At 36.5% G+C, this 27,636-nt stretch overlaps 1 long non-coding RNA gene across 2 annotated transcripts in view; it reads right to left on the bottom strand.

Moving 5' to 3' along the window:
* Positions 1 to 674: 674 nt before the first annotated feature.
* LOC141143813 (uncharacterized) overlaps positions 675 to 27,636 on the bottom strand; it is a 108,330-nt gene continuing 81,368 nt past the window's right edge. For both annotated transcript variants that reach the window (XR_012244330.1, XR_012244331.1), the window contains one exon: positions 675 to 22,005. This is a non-coding gene — a long non-coding RNA (uncharacterized lncRNA). The remainder of the gene's footprint in view (positions 22,006 to 27,636) is intronic.

A 27,636-nucleotide genomic window follows, 5' to 3' on the forward strand; every position in this document is an offset into this window, starting at 1 on the left:
ACTGGCCCTAAAACCTAGATGCTGATTGATTACTATGCAGAGCTGCACCAGATTCTGTGTGCTCGTTTTAGTAAATTCCCCTCCTTGTATGCGTATTACAAACAGAAAAGGAGACTTGCTTGTTTTTAGAATCAGAGTTTATTATATAGGATAGAAGCAAAAATATACTACACACATTTTAAAATGTGTATTTCATATTTTTATTGCACAAATAAAGATGTGAATGTTTTATAACATAAAGCAAAGATGAAAGAAGTATGCATACATACTCAAAGCGAGAATTTGTTACACAGTAAAAGAAGACAGAAAAAGCTCACATAAAGGAACACTGAAGGAATTGTACTGATATGTGGTTTATTAAAGAGGTTGTACAGGCAAAATAATGCATTCCTTGTAGTACTACACATTAGACAAGAGATGCATATTATCTGTTTTCTTCATCTTGCACACAGTATCCCATTTCTGTTAGCCACGCTAGCCCAATGCTAAATATTCTCAATATAAGATATATTCAGGCAGTCAGATAGAGGCACTGCCTATAATCTCATATTCCTATTAAAAGCCATTGGCAGATGTTATTACAAATCAAAATGATAATTCAGTTTATCACAACCATTTAACTATTGTTTTATTTTTCAAACCATCCAATCAAATAACATTTCTGAAGATGCATGTAAAAGTTCAAATAGTTTATTAACAGTTAAACAGTTATATTTCAGATTAAATAAACAATACAGCATATTTGATACAAATTATGAATATTGTTTTAACAGTCAAACTGAAGTTCATGTTTTGTAGAAATCTTGAAACAGTTTTATGTTACAACAGTTAATTAAGGTAGACAATAAACTCACAAATTTAAAAAAAATTTAAGATTTTTTCAATGTTCAACACAACTTGGTATTATTTTTGCTGATTTATTGTGAAATATTGACACATGTAATTAAAACACTATGAGGGGGAATTTACTAAGGCTCCCTTCACACTTGTGCGACTTCAAAGTTGCGCGATTTTTCCACGATTTCGAGGCCGCGATTTTGACAAAACAGTCGTAGAACTGTGGACCCGACTTTGCCCTGCGACTTGAAGTCTGACCTCAATGAACAGGGATCTGACTTTGATCCCTGACAATACCAGGCACTGTCTGGTATGAATCTTTAGGGGGAACAACACGCACAATGTAAAAAAAATGGCATGGGTTCCCCCTCCAAGAGCATACCAGACCCTTATGATGTCACTGCCAATCATGCTCCGGTGGTGACATCATGAGGGCGGGGCCTCTGAATGACATCACACCGTGACCCCGCCCCATGCCAATATAAGTAGTGGCACACCACACACCCAGCATTAGAGCTGGAGAGAGCATCGAGTCAACATCAGAAGAAGAACAAATAGAGAAGACAGCGGAGAAGACCCAGCAAAAGAGGAGAAGATAGCGGAGAAGACCCAGCAGAGGCAGAAGACAGGGGACAGAGGGAGAAGACCCAGACAAGACATCGGAAGAGACCTCGGAGCTGCCTAATAAATTACTTTAAAAACATGTGTACTGTGTTTTATTTTTGACACTTTTTTAGGTGAATGGGTAGGGGTACAATGTATGCAATACTCATTCACATAGGGTGGGGGGGTGTGAAGGGGGCTTCCGGATTCAGATAAGCTCCCCACCCACAGAACCTGACAACCAAATACCAGGGTTGTCGGGAGGAGGCCCTTGTCCTCTTCAACATGGGGACAAGGTGCTTTGGGGTGGGGGGTGCAGGGCCTCCCTGCCTCAAAGCACTTGCCCCCCATGTTGAGGGCATGTGGGGGGAGCTCACTCATCCCCACCCTCTTTCTGACCTGCCGGGCTGTGTGCTCGGATAAGGGTCTGGTATGGATTTTGGGGGGACCCCATGCTGTTTTTTTGGCATGGGGGTTCCCCTTAAAATCCAAACCAGACTGAGGGGCCTGGTATGTTCTTGGAGGGGGAACCCATGCCATTTTTTTTTTTAATTTGGCGTGGAGTTCCCCTTCAAGATCATCAAAGCACAAGTCACATTCCAAAGTCGGATCAGTTAAGACGGCGATACGACTTTGATCTGACTTCAGTGATATTCAATAGGCTGAAGTAGGATCAAAGTTGGATCAAAGTGCAGGGACAACTTTGAGGTTGGCACGACTTGAAGTTGTACTAATATGAATGGTAGTCATTGGAAATCATGGGGAACTAATTGTCATGAGAATTTGCAGTCCCAAATCATACAAGTGTGAAAGGGGACTAAGACTGCAGCAGGTAGAATCTGGAGTAGTTGGGTATGGCAACCAATCAGCTTCTAGCTTAACTGAACAAGCTGAGGCTAGAAGCTGACTCATTGCCACTCACAGTTGCTCCAGATTTTGTCTGCTCCAGTTTTAGTAAATTTCTCTCTGTGTATAAGAAATGAAGATTAAAGTCCAACTCTGGGCAAAAAAAAAATTCCCATGCGTTGGGGCTGTGTCCACACTGCAAGAGTCAACTGCTCATGTTGTCTAGGGGTGCTTATACTCTCTCGATCCTTCAATCCTCCAGAAAACAGTACTCCCCCACAGATCACGGAGGTGGACTGTTCCTGGTCTATGGAACCCTGCTCTGGGCATAATAACAGGAATAATCAAGAACAGTCCACCACATAAGACTGCTAGACCACCGGGGGAGGGGTTGGGACATGAGCCACAGTCTTGTGCTGGGAGGATCGAAAGATCAAGTAAGTATATCTCTGCTCTCCTCTCCCTAGAAAAAAAATGTGGCTATGTCTTAGATGGTGTCTATTTTGGCTGTAAAGGATAGGGGGTTTAGTTCCACTTTAAGAGATACATTTATGATCTCTACTATCATTAGGAATATAACTTATTTGGAAAGGTAATTTCCACATGGTGTCCCTATTATTTTCAATCTCCTTCAACAAGATATCCATGCTGACATGAAAGAACTACTTTGGTCTAGGATATTCAATATTTGCTGTATCGGATGGATCAATTTAGAGCACCTATTTTTTTCAAAATCAAAAGGACCCAATTTAAAGGCTCTAGGAAAAGTAAAAATCTACCCTTGCAGTGGGGTCACACTGCAAGGGCTGACTGCTCTTTTCTGTCTGGGACACAGAAAAAGCACTTTTGCTTACTTGTTTATCTACTCCCCTGGCAGACGGCGCTCCCCTATGCTCCAGCGGTGGACTGCCCTTTAGCATCCTCACATCCAATGCAGGCCTATTGACTCCTCATAAATGGAATCAGAGGAATCCAACTCCTGGAGTGTAAGGGAAAAAAGGCTACAGGGACTGGTCTAGCAGCACAGTGAGTGACAGTGAAGAATCAAGTAAGTAAAATTACTGTATATTTTCCCCCTAGAAATAAACAGGCAGTTAAACTTTTAAGTGCAGGAACAGCCCCACTGCAGGGGAGGACTTTTAGTTTTCCTGGTGCTCAGCTTTAACTAAATGTCCCTGTTCATTTAATGAGATAAATTTTAAAGTGATACTAAAGTCTCTTTTTTTTAATTGTTTCAAAAGAACAAACGTTATACTTACCTGCTCTGTGCAGTAGTTTTGCACAGAGCAGCCCAGACCCTCCTCTTCTTGGGTCCCTCTTTGACAATCTTGGCTCCTCACTCCCGTTGAGTGCCTCCACAGCAAGCAGCTTGCTATCGGGGCACTCAAGCTGTGCCGCTGCTCTGTGTGTCCATTTAGACATGGAGCCACGGCCCAGCCCGGCCTCTCCTCATTGGCTCACTGACTTTGATTAACAGCAGCGGGAGCCAATGGCACTTCGCTGCTTTCTCAGCTAATGTGGAGGGAGAGTCCCGGACAGTCGAGTCTTTCAAGCAACATTGCTTGAAATGTTTCTAGTCAAGTTCTGCTTCCACAGCCTTCATGGTCAAGGTAACATAAAACCATATGTATAACAAGTACTCATTCACAGTGCAGTTTTGTGCAGGTAGCGAGAAAATAAAATGAACTGCCCAATCTTTAACAAAGTTCAACATTTCAGTGTAAACACATTTGCTTCTGAAGAAACTAATTTTATAATTCAGTTGCCTGGGACAAGCTGTCCTGGGGTGTTAAATGACATGCACACCCTATCCACATGTTAGTAAGTTAGTGAAACGCCATGCTGCAGATCACAATGTCTGGAGACGTTACTAGTTGCAGGCTGCTGACACAAGGACATCATTGTAAGAACTTTGTTAAGGTATTCACAAGACATCAAATGAAAAATGACAATCACCACATAAGACTGATATGCATTGAACCAAAACCACATTTAAAGGGTACTAAATGCAAGAACAAAATGTTATATATAGAAGCTTATCAGTAATTAAATGTAGTGGCTGCATTAGTTTTCTTGTTTGTCAGGCAATTTATTAATTTCATCTGGTTATCTTGTCAGAAAGATATTTCTTGTCTTAGGGTGACAAGGAGGAGCAGCGTTGCAACCCTAGAATGGTGTATTAGGACTTCAAAACATCCTCCTCTCACCCCATCTCTGTAACTTAGTGGGATGTTATATATAGTCTAAAATTAAAAAAATTAGGAAGGAAGATAAACATTTTTTGAGAATGAAATACTGTACTCAAGAAGTTAAGAAGTTGCAAGGACACTGGATTTCTGGCAGGATCAACAGTTATGTTTCTGTATTTACAGAAAATGAACTTAGCCTTAAAGCATAACTAATGCTGCAACCACATTGGATGACTTGTAAGCTGCAATATATTAAAACGTTATTCTTGGTTTAGATAAACTTTAATTGTGAGAAAATGCAGAGTTAATTTCAAGAGAATGTAGCTCAAGGCTAGATTACAGAAACAAAGACCAACATGCAATATATTGGTTTTAATTATAAAGAAGGTCGGGCTTGCCCCAAGATGTTAGTAAAACCCTGACAATCCATAGGTAAGCAATACGTGTCAGTACAATTGCTGTAAAACCATAGCTCGTATCATCTGGTGGGAAAGCTCACATAGCATTTTGTAAACCACAGTTTCTGAGACATCAGCCATATTTTATAGCAGCTGTAATATCACAATTGCCTGACCTAGGATTACAGTTTATAGTCATATCCAAAAGAGTATATTAGTTAAAGAAAAAGAAGACAATGCTCCTTACTAAATTATAACATAATATAAGCCATAATCATTTTTATATATAAAAAGTTGGTGAAAGTATTTTTAAGAAGTTTTCTATTTTTTTAATTGTTTTACATACTTAAAAAAAATATTATTGTAATGCAATGTCCTTTTTATTAGTGTTGCCACATTTGCATGTCATGTTCAAGGCAACCATACCTGTACTTTTATGAATTGCTTTGCTTCACTTTGTCACAACAATGCAAAAATTCCTTTAGAGACCATTAATGTTTATGCATTTTAATGAGCGAGCATTGGCACGTGTCAAGGCATGTGCAGGTTTTACCATTGTTTTTAATGGTGCTTGTTTACAAATGCAATGCATTGACATGCATTGGCCAAAATAAAAGCCATGTCTGCTATTTTATCCATCAATGAGTGGTATAACAAATTTTAATATGAATGGCAAGGCATGTCAAGATATTAAAAAAATCACATAACCACTTTTGATCAGCATGTTACACTTCCTTCCTGTCCAGGCCATCTATTGCATTTTTAGTGTTGTGATAGTTTGACTTACAATTACTCTGTCATACAACCCTGTTCCTAAATTTAATTTAATTTTTTTTTTTAGCAATTTCTTTATGTGGTATTTAATAACCAATGTTTTTTTTTTTACTCTTTACTAAATAGAGGAAAAATATATCAAATAAAAGTTTCAGGATGACATGAATATTTCCAAAATGACCCCATTTTTGGGGGGGATAATAGACACCTCGAGATGATCAAATTTTTTGCCACAATGTTTGGAAATGAAGATACAAGCTGGTACTGATGTGGTTAAAAAATTAATCAATGTGTACTTTAGCTTTTAAAAGTCACCCATTGTAGCTAATTGCAAGTCGTCCATTATTAGAGGAAGGAAGTTGAAAGGATAAAAATTTGAAAAGCTGAAGTATGTTGAAATTGTATTGTGTGCAATAGCTAGAAGTCACAGATAAATCCACAAATAAATATGGGTGAAATGTGTAACTTAGTATAAAAGGTCGAGTTAGCCTTTAACCTCAAATGTTATCTGCAATATGTTTTTTTTGTTTTGTTTTTTAACAGCAATATTTAGGAACAGTGGTAATATCTCTGACAAAACTCTCACAAGTAGCAACTGTCTTCTTTTTCCTTGGTTTGATTTAGTATTAATTTGATGAAGGGTTAAAGGTCAAGAAACTTCAAATGCAAGCAAATTTTGATTATAATAAACATATTGACATATGTAAAATCTTCAAAAGTTTACTAATCTTGGGGTTATTGGACACCAACTTAGGTATGCAATCAACATTTTAAAGCAGACTCTAAGGCCTCATGTGCACTGCAGCTGTCAAAGCCCATTTTACAGACATTTGACTTTTTTTTTGCCCCTAAATGCCCCTCTATGTTAGCCTATATGTTCATGCACACACAGGATTTTAGAGGAGTTTAAAGACAGGGGTGTTTATGGGCAGAAATCGGAATGCACCAAAATTGCATTTGGGAGAGGAACGTTTGGGCAGAAAAACTCCGGATGTGCCTAAACTTGTATAAACGCTCCTAATCGCTGGCCCTATTTAATTAATATGAATTAATATTTAAATGAATAAATGACCAAACGCTTGATGCCCCTGAATAATTCAGCTTTTGCTGTGTTTTTAACGCTGTTTTTCCTCCTGTCAGACAAAAAACTTTCCAAAGAGTTCAGTGTATATGAAGACTAAGAAGTGCTTGCATATACCTTTAGCAGCCTTCAAAATCCTACTGTTGTGGCTGTTCTGAAAGGCAAACATTCAGCACCTCCTGTAAAAAAGAAAGCTTGCTTTCCTTTTCTACCTCCTGATGTTGTCCAATTAGGTAGCTCTTTATAGTGATCAGCCAATAGGGAATATGTTGGGGGTAGGAGCTAATGGCAAGCTCTGACACTACCCAGAAGTATCTGAGTTTTTCTTGTGTTTTTTTTATATAACATAGTCTCCTTAATAGCCCAATAATGATTTGGAAGAGCTGCCAACATGGTTTAAGATGCATTGTTCAACTGCTTGCACCCAGCATATTTTGCTATGTAATAATAAAATACATTCTGCTTAATACCATAACTAATGAGAGATTAGTCTGTCAGTTTGTGCTTGGCAACTATAACAGCTCAGTCTTGAACTGGCAATATTACTGTTCATTAATGTCCCAGGGAGACTTCGGTCTGAATTATGAATTCTTATTGAATTTAGGGATTATGTATTTTATGCCTGGAATGCACGCAATGGCTCCTGATATAAGAATGTTTTTGAAAACTGCCTATGGAATCCTGGAATTTCTTACATGATGCAATTAAAAAAAAAAAGGTCTGCCTTTAATCTACCTCCTGAACCCTCCAATTGACCAGTGAGGAAGCCCTTCATAGTGATAGGCCAGTTGGTAGAAGTTTATAGATTTTAGTAGGATACAAAAAAAGAGTTGCTAGGATAGGGGCATTCATACTCATGACAGTTCATATATTTATACTGCTTATCAATTTAAAAGCCTGAGATGTGCACCTCTGGATTTAACCATCATTCAACTATTCTGAATGTTTTTGGAGATTCTGCCATAGATTTCTACAGGTCAAAAACATGAGAAACATCTACATTAATAAATTACGATCATCTCACTACTCGTGTATTTAGTGGGTTTAAGTTTAGTAATACAATTGTTTGGATTTCTGATCTGTAAAGAGTCTAAGGGTTTTTACACAAAGGCAGGTTTTTTTATGTATCCATTTTGTTATCCATCTATTTTGTGCTGGCATTACTAGTTGGTAGCAGAGAATCATAGGTGCAAAAATGCACATATAGACAGCCTAAGTGTGCTTGCATTTTATACTTAATGGACCTTTAACACCCACAAAGTGAAGCTCTTCCAGAGCTCACAGAACAGTGAAGAAGATCTAGTCATTGGAGCAACCATGGTAATTCATTTGTCAGATTTCAGTTGCTGTAAATAACAGATAAAGGACCCCCCTGTTATGAACTGTTATGTTTTACTACGTAAAGCGGTTCCAAACCTATGTTAGGTGGAAATCCCCATATTTACTCATCTGTCCTATCTGTTTATCAACCAAACTCAAATCTAAACTAGACACTGTTTAAAGATATACCCTATGCTACTAAAATTATTAACAAACCAAATCTGGTGTGACTTAAAGTATCATTCTTTTCAAATGTTGTACTGGTTGCACCCATGACAGATCATTCTAGATAACACATTGTTAGTAAATCAATACAACTTTTTTGTTAGAATTTTAGTAAGGTAATACAAATATGTTAGAGTTTAGTAACATTAGTTTCTTTATTGGTCAGTAATATTAAGCAAGTACATTCACGTTTTTAGAGCAGAACATAGTTTAAAGGAGTTGGACATGCAAGCAGACACAATTCTGTCATAGAACATCAGGGCTGTGAAACTCCTTCCATTGCCAAATTGGTCCCTGCAGCAAACGGAAGTGTTTAGGCTATGTGCAGTGTTCCAGCTGTTATTATGGCAGTGTTTCTCAGCATTCTCTGCCAGCTAGTGGCTAGAGCAGAATGATAAGTGTTGCAGCTGAATCACAACAGTTTGCCTAAATCCGTAGCAGTATGCATTCAGAAACAATTATTTATCAAACTTACCTTACAAATTTTAAAAAAACATACCTTAAGTTAGTGATTTCCATGACAGAAATGAATCTCCATAACACATTTTAATTTAAATGTAACCAATTGTTAGCAGTGTGTTAGTATTTTAAGCACACAGCAGGTTTAAATATACATGTTAGTTACCAAATAGTAATTGATTCATCCAATCTATTAGTAAAGCACATTTTTTTGTTTGATCATAATTAGTTGTGTTAGCTCATCATTGTACAAATGATTTCATGCATTTTCATAAACTAAAGAGTAATATGTTTAATATCAATGGCAACCAATCAGAAAAATTAGGCTAAGGCTCCAAAAGGTGGTTTCTGATTGACCGCCTAGAATTATTGCACACCATCACTCTTCACACTGTAACTAAAACAAACTGGGCATGTAAAGTTAAAGTTGAAGATTATTCTGCTCATATTTTTCCTTCCTTGCCCCCCCCCCCCCATCAACATGCCAATAAGACTTTCTAATAAGACCTTTCAGTTCTCATTACAGACCCAAGGATGTCATCCTTGGGTACCTGTGCTTCTCTATGCAATGTAGGATGGTAGGAAAGGTTGGCACGGTGCTGTACCTGAAAATGTCACAGCACTCTGCCTCAGCACTGTTCCCAAGTGCCCTTAGTCCTGGTGAAAACCGAGAACTGGCTCTTAGGAGGAGTTTTTCAAATATCAAACTGCCTTTATTGAAAGATAGCAGTCTGGAGGAGTGGATATTCCTAGGCAGGTTTCATTTGGATGGAGACTGCCCTAGGTCAAAATGGGATGCTAAGCCTCCATGATTGAAAAAAATAAAATCCAATAAATGAAAGGGGTAGACAGGGACTGTATGGCTGGGGAGGAAAGAAATGGCTAGGTGATGCTAGACATTCTCTAGACAGGAAATAGGGCTGCTTTTATCAGATTGCTGAAGCTTCTAATGCACACCATGAAATGCTCACGTAAGCAACGACTAAAGGTAAGACTGGACTTTAGCTTAAATATAACAAAGAAAACGTTTTGTATAAAAACAAAAATCTATCTAATTGTTTTCTAATATAATCATGTAAAAACATTGTTCAAATGTTTTAGTTCTTAAAATGCTATGCAGATTTGGTGTATCTATTTACTTAAACTAATGGAAAGCTACCTATACTATATTTCAAGCAAACACTCTATTTAGTTACCAAATTTAAAGGAATCTTATCTAAAACATATGTCTGCAGTGTGTCATATGCTAGGACCACGCATGAATTAACTAGATCTGAAAGCTCACACACTCCAAGGAATGGTTGTGCATAGACGGTGAGCAGATGTTACTGAGATCTCAGGGTTTGTAGGCATATGTAATTATGTGTTTAACGGGATATTACTTTCACACAACATGTGGTCCCTCTAAACCAAATTTACTGTAAGCATGGATAGTTTGGATGTTAAAAATCACCTTAGGCACAAAAAAGGTAATTTGTAAGCCATAAAGATAAATATCAGTTGCATTGCCAACTGTGTATATCATTCCAAAAATGTTCACAATCTACAAAATCTAAAACATGAATTACATTTTTTTTACTATGCTAAAAAAATAACAGTAATATTATTATATATACTCTCCCTTTTTTTCTTTAGTGATGGCCTGTGTTTTTTCTAATCTTGCCCCTGTGTATACAAATATATAGTATTTATATCAGTATGACACTAAAAAATGCTCTGTAAGGCAAAGATTAGTACTATCTGCCCCTGCTGACAGCATTGTTTTAGAAGATTAAACTGGTATTAATGACAATCACATAAAGTCTATAGCACTGCATGTATAGTTTCTCCTATACATCTCGTTTCACCTTGTTCTGTATACTATTTAGTCATCAGATTGTGCATCTAGTAGTTTAGAGGTTTATAAATAATATAAATATTAACTATATGAAAATCCCTAATAAAGTACCCTTAAAAAATGTTGTTTATGATAAAGCAAATTTAATTGATACACTGGTGTTTTACTAACAGTTTTTTTCCTGCAACAATATATATATATATGACTATGTGGGCATATTAAAGAATGGCTTTTTTTTAACGACCAGAGCTTAGATTTGATATTTTATTGTCTCAAAGACAATGGTTCCATTAAAGACAATTGAATCAATAGAAAATAAGCCATAGTTTTTATTGCTAAAATACCACCTATTAATGATAACCCTACATCCCATTTGCATTTAAACCATTGATTAGAAAGAAAAGCCAATATGCTATGATAGAAAACAGTGATATAATTTTTGATGGTAATTTTGCAATGACTAAGGCCAACTCAATGTGTGGATTAGACAATTAATTATGGTAACACAGGACATAAGACATGCTTTATGTATAGAAGTGTTTCTAAATAGCAACGACGTTGGATATGTATACTTCTTTACAGTGAAAGTAAGATACCTTCATTAAATAATTATCATCATCACAATGAGTGCAATTTTATTACTGCATGCAAGCAAAGGAGTGTTTAATATTCTGTTAATGATGCCAGAGAAGAAAGAGACAGTTAATTAAATTATATTCAAGTTACAGCACCTAATAAACAGAAAATTCTTCATAAAAGGTATTTTTCAACAATCTCAATTATATGTCAATGTTTATCTGTAGTGGAATAGTTCAAAGTAAAAATTGAATGACATGTTAACAAAACCTTACCAGTCTTACTGGGATGGATACATAAAGATTAACAGAAGAACTGGCATACATCTGTCCTAAAAGAAATGCTGCTCCAGCCTGCATTTGGTGATGGGCACATGTGTGAAGGCCTAGGAATTTGGACTCCCCCCCCCCTCCCTATTACACATTTGGATTTTTTTTTTTTTTGGAAGGGGTAGTAGATTGCTTCCACTTCCTTATTCCTCCCCTAGGCATGAATGATATAGCCTTCATTCATCCCCCACCACCACCACCAACAGTCTCATGGGATATATGTCACACATCCCAGGAGGCTTCAAGACAGCCTCAACCTGTTGCCAGATCTGCCCGGGGAGGGGGACAGCTTTAAGTAATCAGAAAGTCAGTCAGTTCCTGCATCCAAGATGGTGGCATGGGAACAATAGCAGCTGTGAAGACTTGAAGGAAGACAACTTTGGGCTTCTTTGGCTGGTGAGTATGTTTTTTATAAATGCTTGTACTTGCTGACTTTTAGAGGGAATTATATACTAGTGTGAATGCTGACCTTCCCTTTCAGCAAATATCACATGAACAAATGCCTAGTTCTTCACCAAGCCTAGCACTAAATTTAGTCTGGAACAGCATTTTCTTTAGGAAAAATAAACCCCTTAACAGATTTTATTTAAAAAGAGAAGTATGGCCAAACCTATTTTTGGCCTTGCTTCTCTTGTGGGTCACAGGAGTGTTCTTACTTTTGCTCTCCTGTGACCCAAAGTCAACTAACAGCAGGCTATATTCCGCTATCAGGTGACATGGCAGAGCCACTTTAGGCTTTGGAAAGTTCCTGACAATTTTGTTGGGATACACCCAGTTTTCTAATTCACAGCTGCCTCCGCCACTCAGCACACAACTGAGAATCGGAGTTGGTTGCAACAACCCTCTTCCACTGAGGGTGAAGAGGGTGAGCACTGAAGGGGCAGAGTAGAGAGTGGTGACTGACAGTCACTGCTCTCTGCTCCAAGCAGACTGAGAACTGCCATCATGTGATTGCTCAGTTCTCATCCTTAGATCCATCATGGGACAGCTGCAGCATCCAGTGCTCCATGCAGTGCTCCAGCGTAGGGGTAAGCATATATGTTTATTTTATTTTAATTTTTTAGCAATCCCTAAAATTCTCCTTTATCTTTTCATTTTCAGCCTACTTTAGAATACTTGTTACAGAATTTGTATTTGTTTTGGGCAAGCTATTATTTCTATTAATTTTAGATTTCTCAGATACAGATGGAAAATGGTCTGATAGCTCCAAAAACATGTTTGTTTGTTTTTTTTTTTTTTGTTTGTCTTTTTGCAGCATTGCTGTATATTTAATATTTTAGAAGAAAACAAGGAATAATTGTATGGCCAGAATAAGTCAGGTTGCTATACTGTATTATGTCCATTCTAATCAGCATTATGGTATGCATAAAAATAACTTCACAAATCTATTTTTAATAGATCAGTTTCAGTAATATGCTGAAAATGTCATTTGTAAGCATTACCAGTAAAGCTGTAAATAGCAACAGTGTGTTAAATTAAGCTGCCCTTTAATAATGCCTTATTTTCTGTATTAAAAGCTAATTGGACGTATTAAGCCTTCTTTGTATTTAACAATCATGATATTGTTAAAACAACCAAAATAAAAATTACATTTAAAAAAAAAATAAAAAACAAAGTTAAAAAATAATTTGAATTAATAGTTGTACAGCATCCTGTTTCACTTCACACAAGAAAGATGTGGTGGCGTCTACTGACTGAGCACGCTAACATATGGGCTTTCATCATATATCAAGGAAAGATACACCAAATCATTGACTTAAGATTTCAGTATGTCAGTAATCTCAACAAGCACTGCTGTATGAAAAACATACTTTTTGCCCACTAAGCAGAGTAGCTTTGAAAGCAGAATGGACCAAAATAGAATCCTATGTTTTTTGGAGAGTGATGCATTTACATTCAATTATAAAAACATATTAGCAAATTCTTATGAAAAAAACAATGTCGATCTTAAAAAAATGTGTTAAATTTGTATTTGACATTAGCCTGCCCAAATAATAAAAAAAATATTCATATCTATACAACAAATTATGTCTGATTTTCCTGAGATATGGCCCTAAACAAAAACTGAGTTAAGTCCTTTGTGGGCCATGGCTCATCACTTTTGGGGGGCAGAAAATATGTTTTTCACTGTCTCTAATTTTTTTCCACAGTCAAACTTAAAGGGAATTTTTTCTGCTTGATATTCAGGTGTTGTTACTTCCAAATGAAAGCTAGAGTCTCCCAGCTGGAGATTCTAAATGCTCCCCCCCATAACGTATTAAAATATTTATGTGCACTCTTCTGTATGCTTCATTGTGGTTGAGAAGATTACTGTATACTTAAAAATCCATTAACGTGCTTTCCATTAATCTTTGCAGATGCATTGTGGCTTAGTGACAATGCCATTCATCCAGGTACGGAGCAATATAACAGGATTATGGCTGCTATCTAACTAAGTCCTGTGCATGCATGTTGAAGGAATTACAATTATCATTTAAAAGGCAAGTTAAATACAGCACATGTTTACTAGAGATACATTGAATAAACATGCAAGAAATGTACTAGTTTTACTCAGCCAGGGTAATTAAATATTATAAGAAAACAAATAGGCATGTATCTATGTTTCTATTACATTACAAAGAAAGAGCAAGATAAATAATATAGTATGATAACTTTTTGGATTATCCTTCACTTTGTAATAGAGACTTTTTTATGCAGTGCTGTAGTTTTAAAGATGCTCGGTGTGTAACTGTTAGTTAAATAATGAAGTGCAAGGAGTAAAATCTGGAAAAGTCAATCAATTAATCAATTACTCAATTAATATAAATTCACTTTTCGTTGCTAGAGCCATAATAACATCTGATATGCACTTGATTTCTGGTGGTATTTGTTTTAATTATAGCATCATTGCACTTATTGTATATTATCATATACACACCTAGGATATTATTGAATAAAGCATTGCAAATTACAAAGATTGTGCAAAAAGCAACAACTCAAAGCAACCAATCATAATTCATTTTTTAATGATCTAATATATGATGGTTGCTATTTGTTATTGAACAAAACAAACTGTGATTGCTTTTTGCACTTCCATTTACTTTTTGCATCTGCCCTTTGGAACATGGTGGTGTAATTACCGGTGACTTTAGGTTTTCGTATGTAAGTTCTTTGCACTTTACCTTACTGTTGATCTAGTCCCTTGAAAATGTTATGTCTTGCTTTAACGTACTGCTAATTTGTTTCTGATATTAGTATCATACTATAACAGCTTTCTTTGCTAGTAAACAAAATATTGTAGGGAAACTAATATAAACATGTACTGTACGCAGACATGCATTTATATTTTACGCTGTATATCCTAATAGCATATTAGTAGGTTTGAAAACTACAAAGGGGCATACAGCAGAATACATTATCTATAGCTAGGTCTTTATTGCACTGAACCTAGAATGAGAATAAATTAGAAAATAAATGTTGGTTAATAGGTTATATATCCAATGAACCTGCAATGGTTGGGCTTAAAACTCCAATTCTATTTAGTTGGAGATTTTAGCCAATCATATTCAAAAATACACAACGATTTCAGAGTAGGATTCTTACGCCAGTCATTAGCAAAGCAATTTATGGTTAGAGTCAGACAGGGTAATACACTGATAGTAGATCAAGTGTGTCATGCTTTAGATTAGTATAAGATCAGTTGATAGGTTAATTGCACAGATGCTCTTGGTAGAGCCTTCAGCATGCATCAGGAGTTAGTAGGTATTAGTCATTTTCTGTACAAGAATTTAAGCATTGCCTTCTAAATTATGAAGCGTTATGCGTGCATTTTGCATTAGTATTATTGTCACAAAGAGTTAGAAGTTTTATTAGTATATTTTAAAAAATGTATAACAGAACTTTTCTTTTTGCATGCATGAGTAGTCAAACAAAAAAACATGCAGTATTTTCTGTTGAGGGGAAAAAAGAAACGGGTTTGTGTTCCACAAAGTGTTAGAAAGCACATGTTAAAATTTAGCTTCTTTGGTGCACTAAAGCAAAATACTTTTTTCACAAGACAGTTGAACAAAATGGCAAGGTTCTCAAATCACTAAACATTTCATTTGCAGTCAGAGGAAAGACTTCAAGGTTTGGAGTTCATTTTACAACCGGTACGGTATATATTGTATGCCAATATCCGAGTAAAAGATTGTTTCAATGTAGCTTTATACAAATCAATAGAGTCAACGTTCAGTTTTTAGCAAGTGCCTAAGGAACGTGGTACTTTTGTGCTTTGTGTACTCACATCTTTAAACCTTTGGCCTAGGTGCTAATAATCCTTCAGATAAAATAGCTAAATGTTCACCAGATCATCAATTATGTGGCTTAAAGAAAAGAGCCTCTGCTAGGCTGTCTAGTTAAAAATGAATGCTTTTGTGCGTAACCATTTTGTTATTTATTTTTTGTATATGTACCTAACAAGTTCTGCAAGTGATGACGCACTCAGCGAACAGTTCCTTTAAGGGTAAATATGTGATAACACAAAACATATGTCCACCACTACTCCAAGGTTAGGAAATTAGAGGCCATATATAAAGAACAACAAAGGATATCCATTGGAAAACCATGGGAAAAACATTATTTATATTATTTTTTGTAATGTACCTAACAAGCTGTGCAAACAATCAGCTTTAGCATTGCAAGCAATGATGCACTCAGTGAGCAGTTCCTATAAGGGTAAATGTGTGATAACACAAAACATATGTGCACCACTACCCAAAGGTTAGGAAATTAGAGGCCATATATAAAGAATAACAAAGGATGTCCATGGGAAAACCATTATTTCTCCAAGCAATAGTTGTTATGTGAACTTTATCCTATAGTGATAATCATTTTTATTTTGAAATGTTGTTCTAGTGCCATACTAGGCATGAAGAATGCAAATGATCCCAAACATGTTTCAAATACCAGTTATTTAACAACAGGCTAAAAGTTTATGAAGGTAGACTTTAGCCACAGATTTTAAGTAGTACAGCCAAATGGCTAAGGAGCATCTAAATAGGAATCTTAGTTTACCCTTTGGAAAATTTCAGCATGAACATTTTAAGCTACAGCTTGGTTAGAATGTTAGCCAATATGGTGTCTGTTTACGCTGGCTTTTTTAGATCATTATGCAGACCACTAATTTTAATCACCTATGCTCTTAAAGATAAACACTTACATTGTAAACAGTAAAATGCTGTTCCATGTAAAATGCTGTGCAATAAACCGTTTCCATTTCTATGCAAGGCTACTAATTTAGTGTAATTAGGAATTTATTATAACATCCTATAACACTTAAATTAAATTATGGCTAGGATAGCTGTTCTGCTCTGGAAGATGTAAGCCACAACAAAGACATTTAAATGTAATGGTATCAGCTTTCGTAAATAAGAAAATGCATATCTATAAATGACATTGCAGGAGATATAACAGTAGTGCCATGGAACCTTCATATGCAGCCTCAGCTACATAGAAAATATATTGGTGTACTCTTATTAAAGTGTAAAACAGCCATTTCAGTACTATTACATGCAAACACAACAACACGTGTTTTACTTGGTAAATATGGTATATAAAGGGAAACAAAAGGGTGTTTAATTTAGTAACTGTGATTTTAAATGCTAGTTCAATGTGCAAAGTGTGGTGCTAATCTTATAGTGTTACAGAAGCTGTGGTGTTTGTATCTTTTTTTTTCTCGTTGTCCTGGAGGGCTGGAGTGGCTTCCTGCCATATAAATACTGTACCCTTCAGCACCAATTATTGCAACATATTTCGTCTAGCAGGCTGGAATCTCCTAAAAATGGGGATGCTTTATCTTTAACTGTGAAAACTAATCTTACAGAACATAGTTTAAAAAAACAAGCTGTCAGCAATGATAGCTACAGTAAAAGGCCAATATTTACCAAATGAGTTACAGTGCTCACTTCTTAATGTTTTTTACTAAGAGAACACCATTATATCTTCTGGATAACAATATTAGAACTGTATTGGTTCCATTTCAGGTAAGCTAAAACCACGTTCATTTGTCATTGCGAATAGCATTAGGTTGTTAAGGTGCAACAGACATTAGTGGATTTAATACTGTTAGTGCAGTTATTAGTAGAAAATGTTAGTAAATCAGCATTGCAGACTCCAGATCTTTTCCTCTGAGTTGTCAAACTCAGCTAAATCACGCCACCAGACAATTAAAAAGACAGGACAGGCATTTAATGTTAGTGGGTTTGCTTTTTACAAGTTAGTAGTAAGAAGAGAAAAGACAGGCAGAGTCAGGAACTTGAACAGTTTGCTGTTTCTCTGCATGGTTAGTAGAAAGTGAGGTTAGTACAGCATGCTTTATTTCCTGGTTAGTTTTGTTAGTTGTTTGTAAGTGGTGTTAGTCATTTTTAATCAAAAGCTGTAGACTCAGTGATTGCATTTACTGTGTGTCTGCAGTTGTTAGTATGTTAATACACATGCAGTTTTTCACCAATAATACGACTGGGATGCACACATAGACTGATTAGGAAAATATAGAAGTGACTTGATTGACATTTGTTTCTTGCTGACATCCTAGCAATCTCATTTCGGAAACTTGCACTTCTCTTTGGACACATAAATAAATAAGTTGAAGTATGTGACATAAGAGTAAATTCAAAACTAGCCTATTTTACCTGTTAATACTCATTGCATGATGGAGGGTACCTTAAAGGCATTTTCATCCTAAAGTGACTTTAGCTTTTAATCCTTTATACATTGCAGTAGAATCAGTACAAGCCAAAAAGCTAATGTCAGCTCAGGTTGGATGCCCCCATTTACATACTTGCCAACCACCATGAATTCCCTGGACTGTCCACTATTGAAGAGTAGAGTTTGGGTCTGTTATGTCCTGGAATTTTATATGGGAGTGTTGGCATGTATGCATTTTATATGCAAATATCAGAACAAATAATTCATATATAACTCATTTGCAATTGACTTATAGGTAATAACATTTATCATTTCCATTTTGAATAAATATGCTATGCAACATAACTATAATTTAGGAAAATATGCACAAATGTGTAATTGATTTAGCCTTAATCATGCAATTAATTTGTATTGGAACCAAATAATTAAGATAAAAAGAGATGCATACAAGGAGAAACAAATGCGGAAATCGCACCAGGTAGAATATACATAGGCAGCATGGGCAGCATAGTAGTTAAGTGGGTAACACTCTTGCCATTTCATTCTCCCCAGGGTTTTTTCCTTGAAGTACTTTATGTATGTTCTGTCACTGTTTGTAGAGGCCTTTAGGTGGTAAGTTAATTTGTTTCTGGGAAAATTTACCTAGTTCATGTTTGTCTGTAAGTCAGTGATAGGGACACTAAATCGTAAGCTCCTATGGGTTAGCGACTTATGTGAGTGGTCTCTTGTATTCACTATGCCTCATGGAAACATAGAGTATATGGTAATATATAAAAACAGAAAAATAGGTGCATCACAGAAGATAATGTACATCAACATATCCTGATGACCAGAAATGTTTTTAATGGTTCATTTATGCCAGGGAGTCTGTATAGCACCAGTTCCAGCCACCCGACTCAACTGCTTCATGGATGCAGTTTGTCAGATTTGCTCACAAAAATATTAGGGTAGCAAGACTATTTCCTTTATATGAGCCTAAATATAGGCCATTGACTGTATACATGGATCATTGGATCTACCAATTAAATCTATAATGTTCTAATGAGTTGAAATAACCTTTCCTTGTATAGGTATCATAATATGGTAGCACAGTTAAGTGGATCATGCTTTCATTTCAAGCACTGTGATTTAAACTGCTGATGCCATTTACAGCATTAATGTAATGTTCTCTGTTAGTATGCTCCTGACCTAAACTTGCCTTTTTTTATCTAAGTATGTAGCAGTGCATTCCTAATTTTCCATATATTCCCAGAAAGTGTTTCAATGCACATTCTGGAATAATTGTACCTTTTTAAAAAAAAAAAACAATTGGTTCTAAATTATAACTTCAGACATTCCAAAGTAATGAACTGTGCTCCTGAAATGATAATGCTCACCTATAAGTGGCAATTATTTTACAATGCCTTCCCCAGATTGAAATGGTGACATTTTTATACTACATCCTAATAATATTCTTTGGGTAATGAAAAGTCTAAAGTACTAAAATGAAAAAACTTCCCTACTTTATTAGTGGTTTTCACTGGAATAGTGAAACCCTCCTTAATGGGATGAAACTGCATAAGAATGTTGCCATGAAACAGATACATGTGTTTTTCTCTGACCCATGATTGTCATATCAGGAGCATTACACTGCTTTTTCCCTTAGGTAACAAAATGTAATTAGAGCTATAAGAGGAAATGTGGACATGCCATTGGAAAGGTAATCTGTTACAAATATATTCTGCAATGTCATACATAATTCATTTACTTTAAGTTCAAATATATATATATATATATATATATATATATATATATATATATATATATAAAAATATATATGTGTGTGTGTGTGTGTGTGTTACAGGAGTGTACTGTGGACCTTTATGGTTTGGAGTGGGTCATTTTCAGAAGGGGAAAGCCTCTTAATATAGCTGGTGACATTAAGGTCACAGAGGGGCTACAGCCTATCTTCTGTCTACTTGAGTACAATTATTGTGTAATCTCTTTTTCTCCTTCCACATAGATTGCCTATTTTCCTCCTAGTACATGAACACAGTCTGTTGCTATTAAATGTTTTTCAGACAAGTGTTCAAGATACAATTTCACCACAGACAAGTGGAAAATAAACAAAAGTAATGGAGAAAGCAAATTGCTGATGCAGCTCAAATGAAGAACTACAAACAGGCTCTTTACAAATCTGAAGTGAGACTTAGCAAAGAGTTGTAACGATAGCAAGTATTTTGGGAATAAAAACAATAACACTCCTAATGTTCCTCATTTACAGTCCATGCTTTCCCACTTAAGCATAATGCATAAGCATAAATGGAACATTAAAAGGCAAGTTCTCATGAGCTTCAACTAGATACTGTAATTATGCCTTGGCTCAAACTTCCATTAGATGATCATGAATATGTGCTTGTGCATTTGCTTTTGCATGCAATGGTCAAGGGCCATCTTTTATTAACCACTAGAGATACACCATCTCCATCAACCTTGCAAGAAAATAAGTGTAGCTAACTACTTCATTGTGAGCAGCAGATGAGTAATCTACTAATGCAGGCATAATAAAAAAAAATAAACAATCAAATAAGAGCAGATGACATTGGAAAGGTAATTAGCATAATTGTCTTTAAGCATCAAAGGAGTGTGAAAGCCTATTTCAGAATGGAATATGCATTCCGACTTCTAGCTGCTAATTATTCCCACAAAGAAAACTGCATTTTCCAAAATAATCTACTCAAACAAAACATCTGCAGAGCATTTGGAAACACAAAGGGTCTAAAAGACACAAAGCACCTTGCTAGAATAAAAACAAAACCAAAAATAGGTAAGCAGGCAAAAAAATACCTCCCTTGCCTTAATGCATATATTGTTTTTAAATGACATGGAGAAATGACAAAAACCACTGTTTTATGGTCATAATTTAGTGAGTGGTTTTGTGATAGTTGACATATCGTTTTAAAGACAAACCCTGCCAAATAGAAGAAAGATGGTGAGATAAACATTAAGTGAAATCCTTACTCATATCAATGCACTATTCCACTAAATAACCAAGTTTAAATTGTATTCCAATTAGTGTTTACTCCATCAGTTTAACACCTCCCTCTACCTGGAACTTGATATTAAACATAGGATTCTGATGACCCACAACTTAGATTAAGCAGAAGCAGGGAGACAGGGGTTAAAAGTATCCTGAAAATCTAGCACAAGAGTCTAATTTATTTGATGGGCAGAATCAGGGCATACAACTTACTGTAAGTGATAACAGACGTATCCCCTCCCTTTTCAGTGAACTCGACCTTGTGATCCTTTCCTTGAATATTTATAAATTTATATATTTTATACAAGGTGCATCAATATCAACACCTTAAAACTACCAAATATTAACAACACAAGCAACTATGGACAGTAAGGTCAAGGGAATCTAAATGGGATTCAAAAGTGTCTTTGATCTAAATGGGATTTAAAGGTGTCTTTGTCTTTAAGATATTCATCATAAAAATTCCCAGAAGTTCTTTAAAAAAATAAATTCTCGAAATAAAAAGCTAATCTGTGTATTCCTGTAATATGGTGTTTGAGTAAAATAGATGATCCTAGGCTGTTTTTTTTGCTTGCTTTCTCCATTCTGTTTCTAAGCTTTAAAGCTGCTGTTTTTCTATTATTAATTTTTATCTAATAATCAAAAAGTTCATAACTGTGCTATAAAACTCAGGTATTTCTATATAAATACAGAAAACAATTTGCATAAATACTGAAAAAAAATATAACTTTGAAGATTAAACTGTCGAATTGTACTGTATGGGCAGCGTAACGGATCATAGATTCTTCTTCGCATGTGAAGACGCATTGATTTCTGGAAACAGTATTCCACAGGCAAAGCACTTATCTGAAAAGAATTGAAATAAATACACCATCAGATGCCATTTAGTTGCGCCTGCAATGTTGTGTATCAGTAACTCAATTCTGCTGCCTCCTAATTACATCTGGCCCAGACTCTCCTCTTAAATGCATGCTGATTGGCAAAGTAGGTGGCAGATCATTGTCACGAATTGTATACACTTGGGTCTTCAAGACTTAAAGGATGATATTGATTAGTGCTTGTTGACATTCACACACGGAAAAAAAAATAATTGGTTCAGCAGATTATCGTACCTTTGGTTCATTTCCTTGACACAAAGAAGGTGTGACATATAAATGTGCTTTTAAATTGAGCTTTTCTTCATGATGAACTGACACCTTCTAAATTACCATTTAACATGCTATCTAGTGCAATTTAAAAGCTGACATGTGGATGATCGTTAGCTGATTAGTAAAATTAAGTTGCTTAGTTATAGCTCCACTTACCAGCATAAATCTAAGCTGCATATTTTTTAGTGATTTCCATATGCCATGACATATCTAACATTCACAAGCAGCTTGTACTTTTCCATTACTGGTTTAAACTGAAATTTCCATTTAAATGCTGAATAGTTAAATAGTTAATTTACTATAGGCAAACAGGCTGTTCACTTTGCAAGGGAATTTTCCCATAGCTTAATGAATAAGGTGAAGATCTACTGACGTCCATCATTCAATCATGAGAAAGCAAAAATTCTGCTATGATTTCCCTAAAAAAGGAGTTGTGCTGGGGGTGCCTGTGATGGTGCCCATAGACAAACCATTAAGGGACCTCCTGCCTCCCTTATCTCCTTCTTAAGGCCCTATTGACAGCTACATACTTTTGGTTTGATTTTTTTTTGATTGATTGAATGAATTAAAAAATGTGCCATGAAATTACAATGTTGGATGCCTAAAATATTCAGCAGTAACAATTCATATAATACATTATGATAATTCTTATCCTACAAACTTTACAGAGGTTCCAAAACAATATACAGTATATGCTCATTTTATCCAAATAAATTTGACAAATTATGTTCATACATTTTCTTGTGGCCGGATAGCTCTGTATACTCCATGCTTACTAGCACCAAAGCAGTTGCATGGTCTTATATGGTGACAGGTATGCCATTGGGAGTCCTTGGATTTAAAGCGATTGAAAAGGTAAAAAAAAAAAATAATAACATACATGTCTATACTTACTGGCTCTGTGCAATGGAATTGCACAGAACGGTCACGAACCTCCTCTTCTTGGGTCCCCTGCTGGTGCGCCTGGCCCCTCCTCTCTGTCCAATGCCTCTCATGGGGTCACTCATGCGTGCTTGCTCCTGAGCCCTGCTACTGTGCCCATTGACATAGACAGTGGGACACGGCCTCGCTCGTCACTGCCTTTGATTGATAGCACTGGGAGCCAATGGCTCCGGGTGCCCCATCAAAGCCAATTAGACCCAGAAGTGAGAGGAGAGAAGAGCTGCAGATGGGCACAGCACTCGATTGAATGAGGGCTCAGGTACGTAAAAGGGGGGATTCTGATGCCTAAACACTGCATTAAGGTAAAAAATGTTTAGGCTTTAAAACCACTTTATTACTGTTCATGCTTTGGTGATACAAACTTACATGCTTATGTTACTAAAGTCAGATGAAAGATCCTTTTATGGTATAGCATTTCAACATGACTACCTGATATCTGTGTCTGCTTACAGGTGGAAAAAAAATCTGCACAACTATTGACTATTGTCTATTGATACTGTATGTAATATCAGGCTCACATCTGTGTAAAGCAGAAAAGCGGGACTCGATGTACTTGTAGTGACATTAGTTCTTCATGGCACCCCAAACACAGGTAGCAGTCATGCAATTTGCCATGCGTTTAACACTTGACAAAATGCGCAAAAATTCTGCCACAAAACACGCTTGGCTCAGTGCCAAAATTTGGTACATGAGCTTCATTAGAGGGTTTTTGGTGCAGAGAGAAGCCCATTCAGATCAGTGGTACTGCTCCAAAAGTGCAGTATAGAAATGCACAATAAAGCACTAAAAACACATCATGGGAGTGTTGCTCAGCTGCGAACAGGGCCTCACTGCTGACAAGTTATGAGACCAGAGAGTGTATACACATTTATATATTCATAATTATATAAATGGGTATAATGTGGTTTAGATTCAGATTCATGTTCAGTTATGCTACATATGTAAGTACTCCATCAGAAAGGATGGGCGGTCCTGATCTGTCACTAAGCTCAGAATGTGTAGCCATATGTGAGCTGTTTAAAGACTGTAATGTTTTTAACAGATTACTTTATGAACTTCATGTGGATATGTTTAACTCATATAAGTGAGCTATGAATTTCATTTAGAAACAGTAATAATTTGAAACATAAATCCTGTATAAAGTTAAATACCACAGTTAGTAGCATCAAGTAAAGCAGATGCTTCATAAATACTGTATATTTATGCTTATGTGTTAATGTCTTTAGCAGTGTATGTTAGCACTAATTTACCCAACAGAAAAGCCACCAAACAGACAAAGAATATAGACCCTATCTGGAATTATTTTATGTAATTATGCTCTAAAGCAATCCAAAAGATGGTAACCTTGAATTAACAGCCCATTGAGAGCGATTTCTTACTGTATAAAAGCTGTGGGTTCACATCACTGCTCCAATTATCATCTCTGAAATGGCTAGGGATGTAGAAGAGGAAATATGAATAGGTACACAAATTCTCAATTTAAGATAGCAAGTTGTGTTTTTTTTTAAAGTAAAAAAGTATTTTTACCTTAAGCCCTGGTTCACATTGATGCGATTTGGCACACAATTTGACATGTCAAATCACATGCCATATTGGCGGCAATTGCTGGCAATGGAAGCGTCTGAATCAGTGCGATGCCGCATTTGCTGCGCCGCACTGATTCCCAAAAGTAGTTTCTGTACTACTTTTGGCGATTTCAAGGTGCAATTTTCATTGACATCTGTGCAGAAACCCATACAGATGTCTCTGAAATTGCCCCCCGAAGTCGGGACTGACATGCGGGAATGAAATTGTGCAAGGTCACCTGAACTCACATGATTCCATTCCCGCAGTCAGTGTGAACCTAGACTTAAAGGCTAAGTTCACCTTTGTAGAAAAAAATAAATGCACATGATTTTGTAGATAAAAAAATGTGCATTTATTTATTTTTTTGTTACACTGCAGCCTCTAAAGCATTGCACCCATGATCAGCAGATTGCAGGTGTAATGCCAGGATCCTGCAGACACTCAGTACAGCTGTCTGTCCGTACCTCCCATACAGGCAGACAGTTACTAAAGTGTCAATTAACTTTGAAAGGGCTCACCTGCACCCTCAAAATTCATTGTGAACTACAATCCATCTGCCAGAACTCTGCAAATGAATAATGCTGCTGTGTGGGTGGAGCCCTGCACAGCTGCACTGTTTTTTATTTGTGACGGTCAGTGCAGGGAGAAGATCCCCGCCCGCTGTCACGGGAAGGGGGGGGGGATTGGGGATCGGGAATGTGGCAGGTGCTAGGTGCTTTATAGTACCACAATAGGTGAACTTATAATTTAGGACTAACTAAGAGCCTGTGCACATAGGTGGTGTTCATCTGCATTGCATGTGAGTATGAAGGGCATTCCGTGCGTCAGCAAATTTACAATTTCCTCAATTATACCTTGTGGATGACAGTTCTGAAGCTGAGTTCCACCTGCTTTGCATTGCCTCACATTTCTCTAAATGCAGCATGTCCTATTGGAGATGCATTTGCATTGCAGGAAATGCAGGGTAAATGCAGTCATTTGTGGTAAAACACACGTTTGAGCTGCAATGTCCTCAATCCATGACTTTCATCATCCAATTATGTGCAAGCAAAAATGCTGTTTTTTAAATTTTTGCTGGTGATTGAGTACACTTTAGAAAGTGAAACTTCACTACGTTCACTAAGCTTTGGGGCAAGTTTCCTTGCAAAGTGAACAGTCTATCTGCCTTTAGTAAATCAACCCTATTGTGTATGGCAAAGCGAACATTCACTGAGCTTATTCTGAGTTCACTTCAGTCACCCAATCATGTCCCATGATTGGGTCCCAGCAAAGTTATGCTTTTATTTCACTTGCACATGTTTGGGTATTCAAAAGTTCACCTCATTCATTAAGCTAAGTGAAGATTTACTTTGCAAGCTGATTAACATATTTTCCAAATGAACAGTTACCATTATTTTAGTAATTCAAACCTAAAAAAAACTATATTTGAAGAAGGATCGCCAAAGCAGACCCATTTTGTAGCATTACAAAGCAGAGTCTGCATAGGCAAGGCACAAATATGGTTGCTTCAATGTACTGTACTGATCCAATGCATTTTCTCTTGAAAGCTGCCTCTTCTCCTCCCGCCGACATTCAGCTGCTGCAAGAGGAAAGGGGATCAGTATCAGTAAATGCCACCCCTGCCTCCCCTCCTGTCCCTGTTCCTCTTTTGGCTGCCCAGCCCCCCCATATACTTCCCTGGTCCCCCTCCTCCTGCAGCACTGTTGGCTTCCCTCCTCTCCTCTCCTGCTGCAAATAATTATTTCAGGATGGATGAAGGGGGAAGGGGCATATTAACAAGGCTGTTCCTTTTCTGAATGAACAGAGTGAGTGATCGGTGTCGATCACTCGATGTGTTTATTCATAACTGAAGCATAGTAAACTGTGTTCCTTTTTTACCTGAAGCATTGCCAATTGTGTTTACTATGCTTACATTTTTGAAAGAACAAGAATCCAATCAGCACAGATCACTTTCCATTCATTCACTGTCACAGCTGAGGCTGCAGAGAAAGGGACTGGGGAATCTTTGTCCTCACTCCTTTTCCCTGTTTAAAAAGCGAGATATCATTTGAAAAACTTTGGCATCCTTGGATAAAACAACAGTTCCTGTCAAACTTCAATGACTCTGTCCTGTTGCCATGGTAACAGATTAAATGACTTACAGAGACACCCATTCTAAGGCTTCAAAGAAATAATAATAAACTGATGAGCGGGACAACCTTGTGGACCATACCTCTACCTTTCAACCCTTTTTCTTCTTTCTCCACCTTACGATTAAAGCTCATTATCAGAATTTATTTGACCTATATACACTCTACTTGTAAACAATATGTATAGTAGGTATAAATCATTTAAATACCTACAAAAGTAACTAAGGAAATGATATATATCTTTAATTTAGGTTTACGTGAACCCAATGTTTAATATTTGAAATTTCATGATATTTACCTATATAAACCCTACTGTAAAACAATGAGCTTACTTTATAGATCCTTGTAAACTTACTTTATGTATCTTTATAACATTGTATACTCAATAAACTTCTTTTGACAAGAAAAAGCGAGATATCAGGGGTCTGTTTAGACCCCTGATATTCCATCAAAGCCCCACAAGAAGGCTCCTAAAAAATTGTAAAAAAAAATTAAACTATGTAACTACGTAAAAATAAAATAATAAAAATAAAAACGACTCCTCTGCCCTACTGACACAAACCTATGCCCTAATGACACCATCCACTTCCCTACTGACACCAACCTTTGCCCTACTGACACATTCACTGCTCTACTGCTCCCATCCACTGTTCTACTGACACCACCCACTTCCCTGTTGACACCAACCTATG

The sequence above is a fragment of the Aquarana catesbeiana genome, linkage group LG01 (assembly GCF_042186555.1).
Source record: "Aquarana catesbeiana isolate 2022-GZ linkage group LG01, ASM4218655v1, whole genome shotgun sequence".
NCBI lineage: Eukaryota > Metazoa > Chordata > Amphibia > Anura > Ranidae > Aquarana > Aquarana catesbeiana.